The 24,562-nt window shown below is 35.1% G+C and overlaps 1 long non-coding RNA gene across 1 annotated transcript in view; it reads right to left on the bottom strand.

Annotated features, from left to right (window-relative positions):
• Positions 1–2,936: 2,936 nt before the first annotated feature.
• LOC116174052 overlaps positions 2,937–24,562 on the bottom strand; it is a 147,718-nt gene continuing 126,092 nt past the window's right edge. Inside the window, exon 4 of the long non-coding RNA XR_004146024.1 lies at positions 2,937–3,040. This is a non-coding gene — a long non-coding RNA (uncharacterized LOC116174052). The remainder of the gene's footprint in view (positions 3,041–24,562) is intronic.

Raw genomic sequence — 24,562 nt, 5'->3', positions numbered from 1 at the left:
AGGTTTAACCAGCATCTTCTGCGGAACAGCAACTTCTTCGACACTGCTGACCTCCTCGACAACAGTCCAATGAGGGGGTAATAGTGATTCTTCCCCACTCACAGCATGGCGTGACTCGCTGTGGTCACTTTGGCCATCTGTGGTCAACAGCAGGAATTCCCGACGCAGTTCTTCATATTCGATGTAGCAAATCTTCTCATTTACTTGAGTTTTTACCATTTCTACCTGGCCGTCCGCATCGGTAATTCGGTCTTAAATGTCAGAAATCCTTAATTGAATTTATTGTTTGCCACTCTTCACTTCTTGAAGTAGCTGGAGCTTTATTTCTTCCATTTTACTTAATTTATTTATTGAATCCCACTTCTGAACCAATTGCAACGAACTCGTTACAAACGTTTGTTTATTTAATAACTTTGTGATTTTCGTTCCATTTATTAATTAATAACCGATTTTAAAGCCCCCAATTGCCAGGATTACAACGATAAAAGTCGCCGTAGTACGATAGACACGCACACATCTCATTTGACCCGATTATTTTAAGTAACAATGGGACTGTACTACCGAATTTCCGAATTTCAACCCGGCCAATTGAGTAAGTATAATTACCGGTTTCCAATCAAGCGTGTCGCAGCAAACCTCGTCTGCTTAGGTTGTTTAGTATCATTGGAAGCGCTCTAATTTATCAAGATGTTCAAACCGCTTCCCAGGTTCTTAGGATGACCGAGCAATTAGTTAAAGTTTTAATTTTGAGCATTATGAACCGAGTTTACCGTACTGCTTGGGAAACCCAGCTTTTCCTTCTCGAAATTATCGAATTTTATAAAAGGGAAGAGGGCGATGTAGCATTTGCTTCGTGGCAACGTGTGCATTTAGGCTTTATCGAATTTTTTTTTTATTTATCCAACTGTACCGTGTAATTTCAAGGTGTTTGACACTTTTTATTACCATTGTTAAAAAGGGGTCTCTTTCCTTGTTTTCGCTTTTCTAGCATGGTTAATTAAATGTTTTACCGTGTTAGTCCAGGCTATATATTTTTTTTACAAAAAAAATTAGTTACCGAGCGAAACCGGGTTTTTCAGGCAGGTGAAATGAATAGAAATTGGGAAAAAATAATTAAAACAGCTGAATTTTTCCGCGGGTTAAATCACGGGGGTTGAAAGGGGTGAGAAGTGGTGTTTTGCAAATTGTGGCAAAACTATTAATATTAGACGAAAATGTTCAACGTAAAAGTTATAGAGATTAAAAAAATGAGCAACTTTTGTATCTACACTATTTTCAATTAACCTCCAATTTTCCTAGACAAACCGGAAAAACTGTTGTTTTTCGTTTTTTATTCTTATTTTTGCGAAAAAAAGTCGTAGGGGTTTGAAATTTGGAGGAATCAGCTTGTTTTATGATAAAAAAGAAGATAATTTTTTGGACCTGTAAAGTTGAACCGTTTCCAAGATCTCACGATTTCTGAAAAAAACACCTCTTTTTCAACGGGATGAAAAATCTATTTTTTTTCATCGTACAGAGGTGCGCGGGGTAGAAAAATTTTTGGGAAGACATATTTTAATAAACAAAAATAAAAAATATTATTCCTAAAGAAAAATTCGAGAAAATCGCCAAAAAATGGAAAAACAGTTTTAAGAGATACACGGTTTTTGACATGATAAATCAACATGTTGGATGTTAATAATAAATTTTTTCGAAATCTGTTTTCTTCCTTCTCTTTAATGTTTGCTTAATTGCGTTAATTTAGTTGCAAAAAAAACTATTTACCTACTGTCAAAAACGGTATATTTTGCCGCTTTTCTTAACATTTTTCTATTGGAATAATATTTCTTATTTTTGATTATTAAAATGTAAGTCTTTACGAAAATTTTACTACCTCGCGTACCTCTGTACGATGAAAAAAAATAGATTTTTCATCCCCTTGAAAAAGAGGTGGTTTTTCAGAAATCGTTTTTCATCCCCTTGAAAAAGAGGTGGTTTTTCAGAAATCGTGAGATCTTGGAAACGGTTCAACTTTATGGGCCCAAAAACTTATCTTCTTTTTTATCATAAAACAAGCTATATTTCCTCCAAATTTAAAACCCGTGCGACTTTTTTCCGCAAAAATAAGAATAAAAAACGAAAAAAACAGTTTTTCCGGTTTTCCTAGGAAAATTTGAGGTTATCTGAAAATAGTGCACATACAAAAGTTGCTCATTTTTTTAATCTCTATAACTTTTACACTGAACACTTTCGTCTAAAATTAATAGTTTTGCCACAATTTGCAAAACACCACTTTCCACCCCCTTTCAGCCCTCGGGATTTTACCCGCAGAAAAATTCAGCTGTTTTAAATATTTTTTCCTAATTTCTATTCATTTCATCTGCCTGAAAAACCCGGTTTCGCCCGGTACCTAACTAATTTTTTTTGAAAATAAATTATTTTAGAGCTATTTAGCCTGGACTATGTGCCGTAATTCTGTTTTAGAGTATTCTCCAATGACCGACCGCCAGCCGTTTACCCGTAATACCCCTGGATTCGCCGTTTTCAACAACTGATTTACCTGTGGCTTCAGAATTGCCGCAACCGGCACCGACCACCCTTGACCAGGAGCAAGATGTGAGGATCTCCTGGTGGCGCTCGAGGTTCCGGAATCAACGGGGACAATTGCATACTCAGAAATGTAGGAACCCTATTAAATTGTATGTCAAAAGGTCACTAAAGTTACAGACTCCAAAATATAAAAGATATTCAATTGTTGCTGTCACCGCCATTTCCTTTCATAAAAGTTAATATAAATTAAGTCATAAACGTTGGATATGCACAGGAATCAAAGTGCCGCCATTTTCAATATATTTTTCATCAATTAAGCTGACAAATGGCACAAATTTTCAAAAATAAACAAAACGATTTAAATGTAATAGTGACCACCCTGAAAAAAAGTATAATAATAGCTACTTACTAGTTAGAGAAATAAAGAAGGCGGCAGCATGCAGTCCTTCAATCCAGATCGTTTCTCCGTTCCTAGCGTACACCCTTTCGAAATAACGAGAGCCTGGTATACCTGCAACAAAAGGGCATAAAAGATAAAATAGCGCTTTTGGATATTTTATAGTTTTGATTACATTGTTTCCATTTCTTTTATAACATACTCGTACATTTTGAAGCCGTTCGTACGATGAAAAAATAAATCGCATCTGCAATGTAATAACCCGTATTTCTATTAAAATTACATTTTTACAGTTGCAAAGTTCGTTTCTGGTATTTTATCATCATTTCTGTGCGAAAACAATGTAATATTATTACATTTTTTATTGCCTTTTGCGCTATTGAATTGAACTAACGATTCAAATACGTAATACGTAACAAAAGCATACGTTACTACCATTCAATTTTTTTGAAAGGGCCGAACGTTCGGAATTTTAATATTAGCGAAAATGTGAACATAGTAAAAATATAAATCAGTAAAAGTCAACACGTCTTTATAACATTCAACATTGTGGTCCACCATAAAAAGCCAAACTGCTCTCGCTAATGGCAAGTGTAGCTGCGTTCTTTATAACTCACCATAAATTTCATAGTGTAATATTGCAAGAGAACGAACGGGGGTGCCATTTGTTTTTGCTTCGGTGTTTGCGATTTATAAAACTGGCCGAGTGATGTATATTTTAATTTTAAAACTAATGGCCTTTTCCTTCAATGTAAATAAAAAATTTAAGCTTCGCCGCTGCGAAATCACTTAAAACGATAAACGTGCAACTTTTCCGTCCTTATTACACTTACACAATAACGCAAAAAAATTAAAGGCGACGACAAACGGCCAAAAAACACAGAAAGCAATTCCAATTCCCCCCTAAACTTGAATTTGAAAAATATACAATATTTTAATGCAATTAAAACATACTTTCCCTTCCCGAAGTTAATTCCGTACTTCGCCGAGAAAGTATTTTGTGTAAGTTTAAAATATAAATGTAAAAACTGACTTTAAATTGCTTTATATATTTTAATGAAACTGGGATTTCCCCTTCGGGTTATACTTAAAATTCTTTTAATTTAAATCCGTAATCTCGAGATCTAGGAGAAAATGAAGAAGAAAAGTATTTGAATTTCAAGTGCTCATAACAATACATTCGAAATAAAAATCTCTTCCTCCTTTTTACCAGTATTAATGTAATTTTATAAAAAGAACTCATAAAAAGTTTTACAATACTGTCAAGCTCTTAATGCGAAATTCGCAAAAAAAAACGCAGATTGGTTAACGGAGAGGGATGTAATCGTCACCAATTATTTAGCGCGTTCTAAATGTTGCCAAATTGTGTTTTAAATATAAAATAACACGCATCGTCAAGATTTCAATTTAAATCTTCGTCCTTAAATCGCGTGAAGTACGTAGCACGAAACGAATTTTGACGAATTCGTATCAATTTTGAGGTTTGAAAAACAGTCGTTGGTATATCACCGATCGTGCTATAAAAATTATCAATCGTCTTGATGTTTTTGCTCATTTCTAATTTTTTTAATTTTGTTTTGTTTTCGATTTATTTTTTTATGCATAATTTGTACACGGTAATAAATAGTATAAATTTAAACGAATAATGATTATTTTAATACTACCCTATATATCGTATACAAACAGTCAAACTAAGCGCCATACTGTCCACATTGTTCAAAGTTCAAATCGTTCAAAGTCCATTCTCCGCTGTTCAAGGTACAAAGGTTGCTAACCGATCAAATTCCATTACACACCTGTTCTAAAACGTTCAAAGTCCAACTTACTGATTAAGGTTGTGCGTTAAAATGACGCATGCGCACATTTCAAGGAGGATCGGGACAAAGTCCATTCGCCGCTGTTCAAAACCCAGAGGTTGCTGCTGACCGGCCAAAGTCCATTGTAAAAGTAGGTCAATCTATCGATCAAAGTCCACCCGCTGTTCAAGTTCAAAGGTTGTTCATCGGGCAAAGTCCAAAGGTTGCTGACCGGGCAAAGTCCATTACACACCTGTTCTAAGTCGATCAAAGTCCATGCGCAGCTGTTCAAAGTCTAAAGATTGGTTTCCGGTCAAAGTTGAAGGATTCGTGTAAAGTCTAAAAGTTACCGAACGGTCAAAGTCCATTCCTCGGCATTCAAGTCCAAAGGTTAGTGTAAAGTACAAAAGTTAACATCAAAGTCCACAGTTTGTTGAACGTTTAAACTTTGCTTGTCAAGGTGACGATTATATTCAGATGATGAGATCAAGGTCAACTTAAAAGTTTCCTCATGTCGAAGCCAGGAAGCCAATTAAACGAATGTGATGTATATTATAGAGTAATTTTCTACAAAAATGGTAACTTTTAACACTTCTAAAAAAATTAATAATTACATTTTAAGTATTTATTGAGAGTCTATTTATTTGTTGGTACCTATTTGGATCAAATTGGTTCTACTTGGTTCGAGTAAATTGAGTAACCTGACAAATCAATATCTTAATTTGAAATTTGATAGTTCGTACTGCTCTATCGAACGCCTGCGCACACATGGAATCTACAAAACTCGGTGTTTGGAACGCCATTTCAGCCACCATCCTAATTTTAATTGACTTCAAAATTTTTCATAAAATAGTAAGTGGAAAACGTACGTATTACATAAAAATCATTGACATTCTTGTTAAAAATGTTAAAAAGAGTTTTTGTCGCCATTTTGATCGCCATCTTGATTTGAGGCCTTACCAGCCGGAATTCGAGGTGGTGACCGGCAAAATCGGATTCAGCAGTGTCCCTAAAAACACATTAAATAAAATTCTTTCTCTCACGATTTACCGTTTGAACCTTTACAATGCCCTTTACTGAATTTGTCGCCCGCACTACTCGTATATGCACGGTGTCCATTTTTCGAGTGCCACTATTGGGATCTCACTTATCTTAAGAGATAGAAAGTTGGTTAAATGGGGGCAAAGTTGCCAATTCTCGTGCTGAATAAGAAATTTGAAATATCTTCAATAGTTTTGAAGATAAGAGATTTTCGTTTTTAATTTTTTTATGATAAACTAATCGTAGAAGACATTTCTAATGAACACATTATTCGGACACTTTCTAATGGAGATTTCAAATATGGCATCCTGTTTTTAATAACTTTCAAGATGACCGAGAAACACGTGGCAATTTTAGTTTTTCTTATGGGCACCATACTGAATTTTGACATTTTGGGATTACGTTTTTTTTCTTTTTACAACGATATATCGCACAAGGTGGTTCAGTATCACATTTTTGCTAAAAATACAATTTTTAATTTTTTGAATAGAGTGCTTTGGAAAAACAAAACGTTCTTTTGCTGTAAACAAAAGTTTGACAGTTTGATCCATCTGTCAATGGATTTCATCGCCAATTTGAAGCTCAGCAACGTTATAACAAGAGATACCGGAGCAAAATTCGAGATCCGAGCATTTGATGTCCGCTTTTACGCAGGCATGATGAAAATTTCAAAAGGTACTTTGCACCATCATTTTTGTTGGAATAAGGCACCGTTCGGTCTACTTACATATCCATTAAGTGACATCTGTTTCCACGACCAACCACTTCTGCGAACTTGGTGGTTCGGTAAACGCGCAGTGTTGCACAGGGGTAAAATGGTTATCAACTAAGACGCTAAAGAGTTGTCCCTTTTGAGTATCGCTCCTAAAGAAGATCCACTCTAAATCAACGAAATGCAAATAGCGGTATACTTACGATAAGAAAGGAAGAACGCAAATGTATATCCTCTCTAGAAGTATAGCTAAATTCCGTCCATTAATTACTTTGGAATCCCCAAAGTATGAATCCAATCGCCAGAGATCAATACATACGGAACATGGCAATTAAGATTCCATGCGTTCTACCTCACGATTTTGGCTTATTTTTTTATTAAACGACGTGCACCTCGATACGGCGTGTGAATGAAAGGAAGGTGACAATCTACAACCACTGCGCGATTAAATTCCATCAATCAAAATCGCCTCAAAAGTTACGGGGATCCTTCAACAAGTAATAATGCTTTGTAATGGAGAAAATAAGTTTTTCCCCTGTGAAAGTTCTCGATAGAGGTAGCTAATGATCTGCGCAGGTGTAAAAAACTTCCCAGGCATAGGACTGAGAAAACGTGCCACTAAATTTGTAGGACTATATGACCATTCTACTATAATAGTAGTTTATATCACGAGTCAATAATGATAGCTATTATTCTCGAGGAATATTTACGAGGGAGTAAAATTCCGAGGGTATAATAGCCATTATTGCGAGTAATATACTCTACTTTATCTACGACTAATTTAATAGCTTGAGATTTTATCCATTTTAATACAAAACAAGTATAAATTGTGCAGAACTCTTGTGCAGATAAAGCGCATTTTTTTAACTGAAATAGCTTTTGTTTGGACATCACCAATAGATATATTTCTTGCAGACGTCTCAATCGCCCTTTGTGAGTACCCTCTTCCGATACAACTAGTTCACTCCTCCCCCTCTTCCTCGAACTTTGATAAGAGATAATTCGTGGGAGGCCCTCCTTTTAGACATCGAAATTTGATGGCCTACTGAACCTACTGCAAAAAATTCCAGGACCATACCCCTAGAAGTAGCTCGAAGCGGCAGAAGTGGGTACGGACTGACGGACAAAACGCAAACAATAGCACATTTTTTAATTCTTAAAAAATGCGCTAAACGGGTGCCGCAGGACCGCTTAGCAGCCTTCCAATGACCAGCACCAAAACCATTGTTAATTTGTCCTAAATAACTCAAATTAATTTTGATTTAATCTAAAATGTTAAAATATTGAAATGTCAATCTATACATTTTTGTGCAGTCTGGGAAAGACGTAAATGAGTCTAAAAACACGTACCTATAAAGCTACTAAAATTTCAAAAATTTCTCGGGGTATAACCCCCTCCCCTCCAGGGGAGATTCCATACCCACGCGTCTAACGTGGAGGGGGGGGGGCCCAGAGATAAATAACATTCACAAGTAGGCCACCAGTAAAAAAGGTTGAGAAACACTGATCTAACGTACAGTATTATTAATAACTATTTCACTAAAGCGCTTCAGTCCATAGTTGCCAGAAAGTTTACTTAATGGCAGTGGCGGATTTAAAATTTGATCTAGGGAGGGGCGCATACAATTTTTAAAGTGAATATATTTTTAAAAAACAGTTATTATAATCATAAAACTAGAGCATTTTTGGTATAATACATAATATATTGAACGAGTAACTAATCCTTAATAAACTAAAAAAAAAACGAATAAGAAAATATCTAAATGACAAAATCGAGCTTTCTTTTTTTATGTGCAAATCGATTTTTTTTCCACTTTCCACGAAATTTGTCCAATACGCATTATTGCACGATTAGGGCATTGTGCACGGGTACACCATCTTGTTGAAACCAACAGTTTTCGACTTTTGTTTTGTGTGCCGTACATAGTTTTCTTCGTACTAAAAAAATTAATATAGTATCTACTTTGTTTACTGGCCATACATACCTAAAGTTGATAATGATTTTAACGAAATGAAACGTCTCGAGGGTGTCTTGTAAAACTCAATAAGTGGCAATGAGAAAATGATTTTTTTTGTATCTGTTCAAATAACATCAGAAAAAAATAAAAACGAAATCGGCAAATTTCTTGTCTCTAATTTTCAGTTTAAATTTGATATTTTTTTCACTAAAACGATTTTTTAGGTCAGTTATATGATCAAGAATTTGAAGTTATGTAACTCTCTTCCAATAGTCACTAGGTGACCACCTGCCTAACTACCACTATCTAGGAGTGTCTAGGAGGGGGCGCGCGACCCCCTTTAAATCCGCGCCTGCTTAATGGATTCAAAGTCTCGCACGAAAACATTTTTAGCGCATTTCCACAAAAATAAAAAAAAATGCGCTATTGTGGCCACTTTGTCCGTCCGTCCGTCCGCTCGTTCGTTGAGACGCTACTAGTTCTTTATCCTGAGAGCTATTCTACTTTTTTCGCTATTTGGTTCGTTATGGTGTCGAGGCTTGCACAAAGGAAGGAATTTTTTCTGCGTTTATTGCTATTGTAAAAAAATCGTTTTTTACATGTTCCATAATTTTACACTTTTGCCGTTTATTAACGATCCTAGAGATCGTTTATAATTTTGTATTGCTGTCTGTCGTCTGTATGTTGCTTTGTCTGTCTGTTCCTCTATCTGTCCGTGTGAACGATAACTTTGTTTAGAAATGTCCGATCGCTTTGACATCTCCGTTAGTTATGAACTGAATTGCATGAAATTCAATATGGGCATAGCTTTAGCCAAATAAAACGCAATGCCAAAAGTTGAGTCGAATCGATTCAAAATTCACAGTGCCCTTTTCGCATCTCGACCATTTATAAACCGAATTGAACTTTTTTATTTATAAAAGTATTTGAATGAAATTTGATACATTTGGTTTTGCGCATGTCCAGTGCCAACTTTTTTTTATTTATGGAAGCATTTAAACGAAATTTGATACATAGGCACTTGGAATAAAGGAAAATCAAACGCCAGTTTCAAAATTTGGTTTTGCGCATGCGCAGTTCAAACTTTCTTATTTAGAAAAGCATTGAAATGAAATTCTTCTTATAAACTGAAATTGAAGTAGCACGTTGTATGACTTTGAAAATGTTATTCGATATCTCATGTTATTTCTAAAAATAGCGTAGTATTAGTAGCGCCATTTTTTGGGTTCCCTATGAACTTCATTGCCGATGTATGTACACACAAACATTCATTTTTATTTATATACTCGTAGGTAGTAAGGATAAATTACTATATGCACTGTTGTATATTGAAATGGTCTGTAAATTCTGCTTAATTTTGCACTTACTTCCTTCGCCGAAAAGGATAAGGAAACGAAATAAGATAAAGGAGGATGTGAAGGTAAATGCACATCTTGAACAATGGGGGCATCCCGGCTTCATTTATTATTTCTGATCTGCAAAGTACATTAAAAATAAAAAGACCCGTGTGTCCTCAATTTTTATTTGCGAGTAAAATAAACCCAAAATAAATTATTGAAAAGCTGTGTTTTTAGTCCAAATTTGAAACACTTCAGTTTAAATACGTCATAAACCTACAACCAATCACGTAGAAGTGAGCCGGCAACCTTACGCGAGGGTCTGACGTTTGTCGGATTTGACATTTTAAAAGGCATCTAACGCGAAAGTGAACGACAAGTGACAAGTGCCTGTGACAGGTGACGCAAGTTACAAATGACATTCTCCTGCAATATTGCCAAGTCGTTATGTCATCTGAATGGTTCTAGGAGCTGATTGGTCGGGCTTATTACGTCACAGATCCCGCCACAATCATATCGTTTTGAATAAACCCTTAGAACCGCACATGTTCATTATTTTTTTGCTAATCAGCTTCTATTTTTAAATAAACTTTTACTGTCCAAAAAAATGTTTTATGGTGTCAGGTATACGCTTATTAAATTAGAACTGCGGAATTCAACTATACTGTAAACCCCCATTGTTGAACTTCCATGTTCGTTATTCGCCTTTTTGCAAATCACACTGAGCGAATTTTAATTGATTGTCACGTATAAGAGATGTTAAAGATTGTACGAGAGCACACGGAAAAGTTGTCTTATTTGCAGGACGGACAAAATGCTAGTGTCCAGTTATCTACGCGACCCTGGCAGACTACAAAATTCTAGACAATAAAATAGTCATTTTATTATGCTTTGAAAACCAAACATGCACTATTACGACCTAAATTAACCAAATTGGACTCCACTATTGTTAAAAGTAAAGTTATTGTACTACAAAACCGTTATCATATGTATAATCAGTGGTAAGAATTACGTGCAGAAACGATAACTTGGACTTAAGTTTTAAGATAATCCAAAATGTTGGCCTCCATTTGAAGAAGTGTCGCCATCTTGGATCCAGCTACCACCGGAAATGAAGCGCCGCGGGTGAAATCAAAGCTTACTAGGACGTTTGCTAGTGGTTTACTTATAACACGAAATAACTAATGCGTTCTGTTAGGTACAAATTAGTAAACATTAGAAAATTAAAGGGTAGTATGTATTAAAAACGAGGCGACGACGACAACGTATAAAATTACGCTATTCACCTACCTTAACCTGTAACTTAAATGAAGAATGTAGAAAATATTTGTTTGAATCGTATTTATATTATTAGATACCGATGCTCTATCAGTATTTTTATATTTCAAGTAGATACCTTATAATTTTCTACTACTTCTTTATTATACATTAGTTCCATAGAAAATACGAAACAAACACACGAAAATTATTAGGTGTAGGTACCTACGTTCCTCAATAAGCTTAAAAACTTGTTTGTATCCAAACGTTTCCATAACACCAGGTCATAGCTGGTCGAAGTACTTAGATGTTCGACAAACAGTTGTAGGAATGAAGGCAGCGGTGTTATGCTGTGTTCTTGTTGCGTCTTTTCTGTGTTCTGTAAGTACCCTACAACTAAAAATCGATGATACGCCGTGGCAGGTATGTACCGAAAATGTTATTAAGAAGCTTTTTAAGGAGGAACACCTTTACTATGTTTACTCTGGTAAACATAGCGATCTTTTGCCATATCATATAAAAAATCCGAAGACGATTATTAACCCAGAACACAGTTTGAGGGCGGGAATGGAATAATTTACTACAATTATGTAATTGAAATACAAAATCTTAGAAACATGGAATTAGCTATGAACTATTTGCGGCTCAGTATCTTTTTGAATACTTACGTTTTATTTCACCAGGGGAAGATTTCTAATGGTAACCGATAACATTTCGCTTGTGCAATGGATTTTTACTATACTCTGGCGAAGGTACGACATTATTTACGTCGCAGTGTTAGTAATTGACAAAAGTGCAAAAACTGAACCACTCATATTTACGACGAATCCAAATGTGGAGGAGAACGACTGGGGAGTAACGCCGAATGTACTTCAGAATCAGACTTGTGATAATTCAACTACAGACACCATTCCTAAGATTTTGAGAAACTATAATGGATGTTCTGCAACAGTAAATGACTGGTAATCCGATGAATGCCAGAATTAATCGAAGGAGTTTGACATTTAGGGCCGTCGAACAAATGTTAAACGTCTCTGTGATGACCTTGGATGAATCAATAGAACACGATCAGCCTTTTGGAGTCATTACGTTTATGGATTCGTTTTTGCATCACAATGCTTTTGTACATGATCAAATCAGTCATGCGTATGAGTGGGACACCCTGGTTTGGATTGTACCACCGGTAGATGGAGCATCTAGTTTGAAGATTTTGATAATCACATTTGACCAGAATCTTTGGATATCAGCTACTGTGGTTTTTGTATTGTTCACCGCAGTTTTGTACTGCCTTAATCGATATAAAGTGAGTCTATGCGGAATTTGCTTAAATACAACATCACTGACGCTGTTTAGTAGCACGACCCGCATGCCCAATGCTTCAATGTTGCGATTCATGGTAGATCTCACCACCAAAGGGGAAACCTATTCGAAATTTAAATGAACTGTTTAAAGCAAATATCCCTATTTGTTTAGATATGTCATCATCAGTGACGTTAGCCACCTACCAAAACTCTGAAAAGCACGAAACGCACAGAAAGATAATGGAAAGGAAATGTCCTCATAAAATTTACGATTCCACGAATTTGCTAGCGAAGTGGTATAATCAAAAAAATTTTTCTCTCGTACTTTTCGGTAATACCATGCGCTTACTGGCATTGCATTTTCGAATGCCCACCCCCGATTATTTTATTGACCATCAGGTGTCGCCTTTGCTTGTTAAACTGTTTATTCCCTCAACCACTAGTTACTTTCTCGACAGTCTCAACGTAGTCATTGATACGCTAATGGAAGGTGGACTATACGATAAAATAGATAGGATGCAAAGACAAAATGAAGAGATTGCCAGAAATGCAATGCTCGAATATAAAGACAAAGAGAAAGAGGCAATGATATCTTTGGAACACCTCTCTAGCGTGTTTTTAATATTTTGTGTTGGTTTAGCACTATCTTTCGCGGTATTTATTGCTGAAATAGTTTTAAGGCGTTGTATAGAGTGATTTCGTGGTTTATCAAACACATGTAACAAATGTTCTTAAATTTGCTTGCACTGCACATATTGTTCGGTGAAAATTACACGCAAATAATCCATAATATATTGTTGAGTAAACAACGTCATGTAGATTTCGGTCTAAACGCCAAAAATAATGGCGGGAGAGAATATTTCAATTTATTAAGTAAATCTGAGGAATTATTTACGAAATAAGCACAGAATTGGTTCGTTTCATTTAAGTTTGTGTCTTAAGGTTTGTTTTTACTTTTAAAATTGTTTGTAAATGCATAATTCTTGTGTAAATTTTATCGCTTTTGTACTCGCTTTTGTAATTTATTCAATTTAGATTTGCGTTATTTGAAAAAGGTTACATCTGGTCGTCTGCGATAAGGAGATATATCAGGCTGAGCTGGAGCTGATAAGAAGAATTGCGCGTTTCATGTCGGCGGAAGTGGGCACGTTTGGCGCATTCGCCATGATTGGTGAGTTATTGGAAGTTTCATAAAGGTTGTTTGTCATCAAGTTCAGTGTTATCAAGAACAAATCAAATTTCCTGAAACTGTCAGCGAGTGTTGTATCAATTTTGGTGCGCCTAGTATAGCAAATCTTGGTACGACTTTGGATTATTACACAAAACTGTATGTAATTTTAAGATTTTAATTGTCGACCGCCTGCGTGCGAAGTAATATTGTTTCATTGTGTCATTGTCAATGAATTAATTAGTGTGTTTCTTCGAATCCAAAGTGCGACCCAGATTTCATGTCAGATTTGTGCAAGATTTATTTCAGGTGTTAATCAAAGGTTGCGCAATAAATTATTTGAAATTTGCGTAAGTTGATCGAGACCACTGGCCCCCAAGATCGCTTTTCGCCCTGTATCGTAAGGTATAACACATCCCGGATGTGTACGAGGAGTAATTAAATAATTAATTTTAAACCACTTTCGCCCCGAGTTTCGCCCTGTATCGTAAGGTAGTAAAGCCTATACATTAGGAGATGTCGATGTTTAACATCTATAACGGAAACCCGCTACGGATTGTTTCGATTTTTCATTTGTGTTACATTGCGACCGATTAAAATTTCATATGAACTGCTCCATACACAAGGCACGCTTAAAAACAGCAAAGATTGAACGAAGATAGAAGCGGGCGTCGCCATTGCCTTCCTTATTGGGAAACCAGAGAGGCAGTATTCTATTCTGTTTAAGTGAACTTGGGTCTGGGTTATTTGCACCTGAGTCGGTGTCCAGTCAAGATCTGAAATTTAAGTTGAGGCGGTGTCTCCAGCCCATCATCATTGCACCGGCTCCGTTTTACAAGAGATGCATCAACAGTTGCATAACATCAAATTTGTTGTAATTTTTTTTACTTAATTAAACAGGCATTTGGCGCCCGAGCAAGGACGAAGGTTTCACCACCTAATGGAAACTGTGTGCACCCAGGTTGGGGTTTCTGGTCGGTAAGGGGTGTCTTTAAAATCACAATTTTATAGGGACAAGGAGAAGCACAAACTAGGTGAGAGATTGAGAAGGGATTTAATTTCAAAGGATGGGGTCGACAATCACGAGATCTAACGGAGGAATTTTACAACCCATACTACAAGATGGTTACAAATAAAATTTTGACGTTGCCACTTTTATATTTTCTTACAAAAGGAATTCCAAAAATCGGCTTCAAGAAGCAAGAAATGTATGTCAAAAAGAAGGTGTTTACAATTCAAGATGTTTATACGCGATGAACAGCTTGCGGCGCTTATCGCATTTATGAAGGAACAAAATCAAGAATTAATGGAGAAATTAAATAATAATTGATTCTCAGACTAGGGATTTAAAGAATGAAATGAGGTGGGGATAAATAAGAAAATGGATTCGATGAATCAGAAGATTAATTCACAGAATGAAAAATTAGATGAGGAAATAGAATTGTTGAGAAAGAAGCGATCAAATGAGATGGTAATTAAAGAAGATGTTGAAGTTAAGGAAGAAGTCGGGATTGAAGAAGTTTATAGGTAAGACGAAGAAGTAGTACAAGAGAAAGAAGGATTTTAGTTGAGAATAGAGATGAAATAGGCAGTTATTTTATGCCAGGAATTGTGAGGGAAGCAGAGGTGAGGTTAAAGTTGTATTGTTGGAATTATAGGAAGTTTGAAATAGAGGTTGAGAATAGGGATTTGAATTATTTAATAGCCAAGATTTTTGCGGATAATAAGATTTATTGTAGGTGTAGAATTTGCCGGAGAATTTGTTTAAGATTAGGTACGACATGAAAGGGAATAATAATTTAATTGTGCAAGTTTTATCAAGGATAGGTGGAGGGAAGGAGATAGCAACAAATTATGAGATTTTAGGTAACCAGATAAGGGAGAATTTTTGTCCGAATTTTTCGAGGAATTTTTATTGTAATAGGGATGTAGTAAGTACAATTGGAGTTAGCGGTCCAGAATAAAAGGGATTTGAGTAGCTTAGAAAAGGACCAGGATTTTAGGAAGCAGCATAAGATTCAAAGTTTTAGGGGTGTTGAGTTTTTGCAAGGAGTAGTAATTAATTATTTGAATAATTTGATTATAAGTGAAAAGGGTAACCAATTTTTTGTAATTGAGGACTCAAGAGATTATTTTACGTGCGGGATTTTTATTGAGAAACCATGGGTTAATTTAGAGAAGGGGGGAGAAAAAGAAAAACGCGAATGGAAAAAGTTTAGGAATGATAGATTTTAGTTTAATGTTAGATTAGGGATGATAGGATTATTTTCTCGGGCATTTCTGATTTCTGGATTAGGGAATTGTTTTTGTGCGATCGTGTCCGAACCCCAAATGCAAATCCTGAATTATTCGAGGCAGATTAGTAAGATATTGATTAAAAAAACCTGTAATTCCAATAATTTTGTTTGTAGTAGTTGGGAGGTGTATATGAGATTTATTTTTATTGCTCAAATTAAGGGAGATAAATGCTGTGTTTATTTCGTTCGGCCGGATGAAATTTTCGGAAATCCTAATTAAGATAGACAAGGGCTGTCTCCTTTTTGTGTTATTGATTTTTCAAATTAAATTTTATTAATTGTCATTGGTCTATGTAACTGAATGGAGGTTATTGTGCCATACGAGAAAGTGGTCAAGCCGAGACGAGACCGAGGTTGAGTTCTCGTCTCGTGAGACGAGACTAACGATGGGTCCCGAGACTCTCGTTTGGTTTCGAAGTCTTTTTTGTATTTATTTATACTGTTTTTTTTTACTTTTTAACTCATCAGGAAAATCCATTCAAGTAGCACGAATTCCAGTTGTTTACATAAACCGTCCCTGACCTTACTAATTTAGGACTTAATTACCATAGGTCCTATACCATAACTGTAATTTTTCTTAAATCCAGGAAGCCTTCGTCGATAAAATTTCTAAATCAATTTGTTATCAGACATTAAGGGATAAATCCAAATTTAAATTCTCCGAAAAAATAAAATTTCATCTCCCTTACCTACACAGAAAAGGCAATAAATCGCATCTACCTGTCTATTAAATTAAGCATTTACATTTGATAACAGATAAAGACCCAAACAAAATTCCCGGAACTTTCTAGGTTTAAATAAAATGTAAACAAAAACATCACATCAGCATATATTCCAACTTAAGTGTGACATAACGTAAAAGTTTGTGCCTATCACAGGATAGCTTGTAGTGTGTTCAAACCACGGTATATGTGACCCCCCCTCCCACTTGAATTACAAGAACCTTCAGATTAAAAGTGTAATAAAGCTTTCAAGTTCTTAACGCGAAATTCGACAAAAAACGTAGATTGGTTACCGGTGATGGGCGTAATCATCGCCAATTATTTAGCGCGTCCTAAATGTTGCGGAATGGTGTTTTAAATATAAAATAACACGCATCGTTAAGATTTCAATTTAAATTTTCGTCCTGAAACGCGTGACGTAAAATGAAACGAATTTTGGCGAAGTCTCAACGAAATTCCGCCGCACTAAGAAGACAAAATTAAATATTTTCTTACTACTCTAACGTAGTATTTTAGGGGTTGTAATTAGAGGATGCAAGTATTTAGGAAAGGTTCATTCAGCACCATATGTATCATATTTTCACTGTACAACTTTTGAACCTTGAAAAATTGTAACTTTTTTTCATGTTTTCCCGTTTTACAGTTGACAAGATGAAACTGAAAGCCTACTGAGACTTGTATCTTAAACCTGGAACTTGAAAGTAAGTAATTTCGGCAGAAAACAGATTTGGTACACTGATGTCAATCTTCAAAAAAAACTTCAACACGCAAACGCGGCCGTAAAATGAACTAGTCTTATTTACATTATACAATGTGGATAAGTACATAAATATATAGTTTTAGTGCTCGTAATTTCGCAAAATTAATTTAAACATTTGCAATAAAATGGCCCCTAGAAATATTTAAACAGGCTGCGTAGGTTTAATTAAACACGTAAAAGTGTGGAGTTGTATTACGTTTAAGCTTTCATTAAGCAAATGTGGCTCACGCAAGAACGCTGCTAGTGCCCGGTAACTTCAACAAAACATATGCGATGACCTTTTAATAATTTATAATTAAGGACATACACAGTAGCCAGATGACGGCCGTGTACCTACACGTATTTATATAAGTACAGGTTATGCACTTTGCTACAATGTAGGTAACAAGGGTAGATCGTCTTCTATTTCGAAGTTTTTTTTTGTTGGACAACTCGCCGTGCATATTTAACTGCTGTCATTAAGAATGCCGCAGTAGCTTCGGTTCATTCAGTAGTATTACGGCTTCAGTTTACCTACACGAGAGTGTATTTGACAAAGACATTTCACTTTGATTAAATATTAGAGACATGCATATAATGAGGAAGCCGAAAAAGTCTGGACGAAATCCATTTTAGCCCAATTGCCATAATTATTAAATCATATTGAAGATCAAATCTAATTTTAGTGCCGGGTGTTACGTACCTACTCTAAAAGAAAAGAGCTTAGTTCCATAACTGCTTTTGACAAAACTAAAGATTAAAGGTACGAGTGCGTGGGTTTATTTATTAGATGGTTGTGGAAATCCAGCCGTATGTAGACAAGATAAATAGAAACACGCTCCTCCATCCGAAATTCGCCATAAATTCTCGAGTTATCCAGTTCACAGTTTAAGCGTACTAAACCTTGCTTTCTATGGAATGAACATTCAAATAAGATATACGAAGAATCGAATACCATTTTCAGTAGGAGAATTTTTTGCCACCCGCATTCGGAAACCAGACTTTTGATCCGGCTCATATTCAATAGCACTGATCCTAGAACTCGTAGAAATCGCCACTGTACAGGCATTATTTTCTGCTTGGGTCGTTTATCTCAGTATTGTCAGACATCATCCACCACCGTCGCGCTCTCTTTCTTTCGGACACGCGTTTGCTTTGTGTCCTGGTTTTTTACATTTAAGACAACGAATCTACCTGTTTGTCCTTTTGTTTATCGTGGTCACCGTTTCGTCGCTTAGCCCGCTGCCCGTCGTATTTCTATACAAACTTTACTGACTTTGTGTCTTACCTTTGAAGTAATTTCTTATATTGGCTTTACCATTTATCTTTGGAGCGGTTTCTCTTTCTTCTAAATCTCTGGTTGTGACTCGATTAAAGCGTTTGTACGAGGTATGTACTTTGACCCGCCATTTTAGCAAGATTAACAAGAGCGAACGACGCGATAGATGAGTTTCTACATTACCGGCAGAGTCCCCGCCATTGCGGTGAAACCAAACATGTAATTCTACCTACATGAACCATGTGAATCTACTTGTTCCGCACGTAGGTATTAAGAAAACTGTTGAAGAGCATTACTCTTGTAAATCCGATATACCTGATACTACGTACTTCGTTTTTTTCGTTACCGAAAATTTGACTTTACCGATATCGAGACCCGCTTCGGTTTACGTTACTTTCTGATTAATACGAAGATTAATTTCTGTTAATTTGATTACATTGTATCCTTCAAATTAGCCGTTTTATTTGAGATATTAGTACCGTTCCTTGTAAATTAGCTGTTGAAGTTGCCGAGACTTTGTGAGAAGCCGATATCTACAATTTTTAGTTACGTTATTGGTTTTGCTCATACCACCTTATTTACATTTGGAATGGATTATTCAATAGAACTTTCATTATTTGTGCAATGTAAAGGAGTTTTCTTGAATTTAAAGTCACGTTCATGCTTTTGTATATACAGTGTGTACACGGATTGAGTGCCCATAAGATGTATGGCAATTTTTTTTAGAGTTTGGTCCTCAAGTTCTGCTTAGTTTCAAGCTCAAGACCTTTTTCATACAAATCAGCCTACTTTGATTTTTTCCAATGCTTTTGAACTCATGTTTGTAACAAAAATCAAAGCAGGCTAATTTGTATGAATATTGAAAGTCTTCCATACCTTTTAATTCTAAACAACTTGTTTTAATACATTTTTGTGAGATCTGTTAAAATAAAGACAGTTTACTCATAACTAATTTGTAGAGTTCGGCAAAAAGACACCCTGTATATTAATTGATTTGGCTCATTTTTTCAATATTTTAGTTTGAGACTAAGCCGGAGCGATCCTCAGAACATGAAGATCCAACTCTAAAAAAATTTGTCATAACACCTATGTACAGAGTGAGTCAACGATTGCGCAGAGTAACTTAATGCCTTGAAGATAAGATTTTTCGATAGTGCTTTTGTATTATGATATGGTTGAATATTCTCCACATTTTAAAAATATTTGGAATTATACAGAGTGCGTCAACAAAGTAGGGCGCCTAAATGGTACATTTTTTTAAATCGAACCCCCTGTATTTGAATGCATTTTTGAATTCTACGTGTATTTGTACGTCTTTTTTATTATATGGTTAATATCCGAAAAACTGGCAGTTTTATAGATAATTCGATTTGTAAGAAAGGGCATTTGCAAGCGTCAGTATATTGTCAAAATTATTACTTAAATTTTGATTCTAGGTTTTATATCTTTTATCCAGGGTAAAGTGAAAGTCAAACAAATAAATCTACTATGAAACATTAAAAAATGTTCATATTAAAAAATCTCACTTTTTTTTAAATGGAACACCCTGTATATTTTCTGTCATCTTTTAGCTCTTCCAAAAACCTTCAACTTTTGATAATAATGTCCTATACCTATCTCTTATATTTCTCAAAATATCTTGGTTTTCCTGGTTATTATATTATAATCCTAAATAAGTTATATGTAATTTCCGTAATAACGAGGTGGCCATGCAAAAAAGTCAATTTTTATCTGCCTCCTCCAAAGCTTAAATAATATTTATTAATTCATTTTTCGAATAATTCATTCAAGTCTAAAAACGAGAATAAATTTGATAGTAAAAACATAAACAAATATCTTGGTTTTCCTAGTTTTTATATTTTAATCTGAAATAAGTTCTAATTTACATAATAACGAGGTGAATACGAAAAATAAAAATGAAACTAATATCACTGACTGGATGACATTAGGAGTTAAATTAAATTTGCTTTGTAGCCAAATGTTTTTACTTATTCTCCAGTTTTCGGACTTAAAATAAATTGTTTGAAAAATAAATTAATCGATATGATTTTCGTTTTGGACGAGATAGATAAAAATTGCCTTTTCTTTGCATGGAAACCAATTTCGAAAGAAAATTCAAAGGGCTGTAACTTTTGAACTAGTAGCCCAATTTTGGAACTGTTTGAAATTATGGATTCTACAGGCCACATTCTATAAGAAATTTTTTTTCCGGGTCGATCTGAGACAATTTATTTTTGGGGCCTCAAAAAAAGGCAGTGCATAACCTTCCTTTTTTGCCAAAAATTGACTGCACCAAAATTTCTCGAGAAAACACTTTTTCGTATTAATTTTGGGGCGTAGAATCCAAAACAATTCGTACTTTTTCGATCAGACTTCTCAATCAAAACTTACAGACTAGAAACCAATTTCGAAAGAAAATTCAAAGGGCTGTAACTTTTGAACTAGCACCCGAATCTTGGAACTGTTTGAAATTATGGATTCTACAGGCCACATTCTATAAGAAAATTTTTTTTCGGTTCGATCTGAAACAAATTTTTTTTTGGGCCTCAAAAAAAGGCAGTGTATAGGTAGGTATAACCTTCCTTTTTTACCAAAAATCGACTGCACCAAAATTTCTCGGGAAAACACTTTTTCTTATTAATTTTGGTGCGTAGAATCCAAAACAATTCGTACTTTTTCGATCAGACTTCTCAATCAAAAGTTATAGACTAGAAACCAATTTCGAAAGAAAATTCAAAGGGCTGTAACTTTTGAACTAGTAGCCCAATCTTGGAACTGTTTGAAATTATGGATTCTACAGGCCACATTCTATAAGAAATTTTTTTTTCCGGGTCGATCTGAGACAATTTTTTTTTGGGGCCTCAAAAAAAGGCAGTGTATAACCTTCCTTTTTTGCCAAAAATTGACTGCACCAAAATTTCTCGGGAAAACACTTTTTCTTATTAATTTTGGGGCGTAGAATCCAAAACAATTCGTACTTTTTCGATCAGACTTCTCAATCAAAAGTTATAGACTAGAAACCAATTCCCAGGAAAACCAAGATATTTTGAAAAATAACAGAGATTATTATCAGAAGTTGAAGGTTTTTGGAAGAGCTAAAAGATGACAGAAAAATATACAGGGTGTTCCATTTAAAAAAGAGATTTTTAAATATGAAGTTTTGCAACTTTGGATCTACCAAAAAAACACCCTGTAAGCTATTTTTTTAATGTTTCATAGTACATGTATTTATTTGACTTTCACTTTACCCAGGATAAAGGATATAAAACCTGGAATCAAAATTTAAGTAATAATTTTGACAATATACTGACGCTTGCAAATGCCCAATTTTTCTTACAAATCGAATTATCTTTAAAACTACTAGTTTTTCGAATATTAACTATATAATAAAAAGACGTACAATTACACGTAGAATTCAAAAATTGAAATACAAGGGGTTCTATTTAAAAAAATGGCCCACTTTGGCGCCCTACTTTGTGGGCGCACCCTGTATAATTCCAAATATTTTAAAAAAGTGGAGAATATTCAACCATACCATAATACAAAGCACTCTATCGAAAAATCTTATCTTCAAGGCATTAAGTTACTCAGCGCAATCGTTCACTCACCCTGTACAGTGTACACTCAATCCGTGGAGAAATCCGTAAGTCAAAATGTTGCATTTGCTAGTCTAACGTCATTCGAATTATTGATTCTTTTTGAGTATTAATTACGGTTTAGTATTCGATCGGCTTCAGTGTCAGACGTGGGCATTGCTTACGCAATATTTTATGTTCCGCACTATTCACCACCCCTTTTATGTGTGTTGTCTGTCACAGATAAGGCTAAACGCGCCCTTTTGAGCTCACAAGATTGCGCCCCTTAGTTCAAATGTAATTTTCTTTATTTTCGTGCGACTCCTTTATAACCTTTGATTACATACTGGTTTCCGAATTGTTATTATTGCATTTGCTTGATATTCCCCCGATATTCACCCTGGCTATTTTGCCGCAGCTTACCGTGTCTCAAGGTAATTTTGTTACTTTTGCCCAAACGTAACGCAACACGTTCGACTCAAATGTATAGGACATTTACACCAATAACGTTGAAGAAGGGATTTTAACTTTAGTTTCTGTTCCAATTGATTTAGGAAAAAGGTACATGAAATGGTAATTTTTCTATGAAATTTATTTTTCAGTTGACGGGTTATATTCAAATAGAGCTGGCATACTCCAACATTATTATTTTGTACTTCTTCGATTTAATGGCCCACACGATTTCTTTGCGCGTAGACAAGATTATTGGTATAATGCGCTAATTTGTAAAGGATCAAGACCGTAACGAGGATAGATCGTATCTAATAAATTTTAGTTTACTTAACATGGTGTTTTGCAAAATAAAAACATGGAATTCGTTCAACGTTGACGCCCGACCTTCGTAATTAATTATGTATCCGTAATTAATTATGTATCCGTACGGCATCACATTATAATAATATATTCCTTTTTGTTTATTTCACAATTAAAATAAAAAAAAGGGTAATAATTACAAGGAGCATCTAATCAAATACGCGTAACTGATACCAATTTCCGCCATTATTTGTGACAGTTTTGTAAATCATCATATTATTATAATGTTATTTTTATGTTCGTATATAACATAGCCTAACTAACTGTTACTTCCTATTCTTTGTATTTTGCTCTGGCACAATTACCTTTTTATACATATAATAGTATAAAACCAAGTCACTCATCTGTCACTCACATACACATATCATCAAGGTAATTAATATTGCCATACAGCGCTACTGATTTTTCGTCCTTCTCTACACATTTTAATAAATCCTCAAGCCGCATCTCGACGTCAAAGTAATCTCTCATTAGCGCAAATTAAATCGATTGGGTTTGACGAATTAGATAATCAATTTTGATAATGGAACCAGCGGTAATTTGCAACCGAATCAATTTTCTGGAAAACATAAAAGAAACCTGACAGCTTCATAAGGCAGGAAAGTGTTAAAATAGAAGTAATTTTTTTTATTGAATACACGTAGCAGTGAATGACTCCCCCAAATTATGGCTCTAAATTAATAATAATGACCTTAAAACCAATATATCATTTCGTAGTAATTGCGGTTTTAAAAGTATAATTAATACTTAGATGTCTATTTTTTTGTATGCTTTATTTAAACACATCAATGCTATGATTAATGATAGAGAACAATGTGAATAATATTCGAACCCTGTGGAAGTGCATGTTTATCTAGCGCAGCACATCATGAATATTTGCTAAATACCACTAATTGCCACTTTGTTGTTCTCTTCAGGTAATTATACTCTTCTTACTACATCTAACTAAACATTTTTACAAAAGCGCCGATCTATATACGTATAGTACCGTCAAAACTGTTATTAGCAACACGGCAATAATTTATTACCATTAGGAAAAAATCGTAGCGCAGCATCCCCACCGTTTAACGCTAAATATATTTGCTTTTAATTATATCCTCGGTTCGTACGTGAAGCACTTTTACGCGAATCTCAAATTAATTATCTCATTCGGTAATTTCGATTGATCAATAAAGTATGGGGGCGAGATGGTTATTTCGATGTAGATCCATCGCATGGCCGAGAAACGTTTCGGGGAGTCTCTCATTACCGTCGCCAGGAATTGTCTGAAAGGCGAATTCGGTTTAATTATTTAGATTCGTGACTAGCTCCTTTATTCGAAAGAGTTTTAAAAAAATTATTCGGACATGCGAAGTTTCCCATTGGAACTAAGTTCATTTATCGACTGTCTTTTAGAAATAAATGCAACTGCTTTTTTTTTTATCGCAGGGATGATTTTACCGTGGATAATCGAACGCCCAAACTCCTCAAAAAGACCGTTAGAAGATTTTCAGCGTGTAAGTTACAAATCACATCGAATTTTTATGTTCTACTTTTCAGTGCTTTCCTTCGTACTATATTAGCCGCAAAATATCCGTTAGTTTCATAACGAGCAATTGTAGAAGCATAACCCAAAAATGCCATCGGGTTTACCAAGAAAAC

Source organism: Photinus pyralis, unplaced genomic scaffold, assembly GCF_008802855.1.
Source record: "Photinus pyralis isolate 1611_PpyrPB1 unplaced genomic scaffold, Ppyr1.3 Ppyr1.4_LG6, whole genome shotgun sequence".
Classification (NCBI taxonomy): Eukaryota; Metazoa; Arthropoda; class Insecta; order Coleoptera; family Lampyridae; genus Photinus; species Photinus pyralis.
Note: the sequence above shows the minus strand (reverse complement) of the source record. Positions and strands in the feature narration are given on the sequence as shown.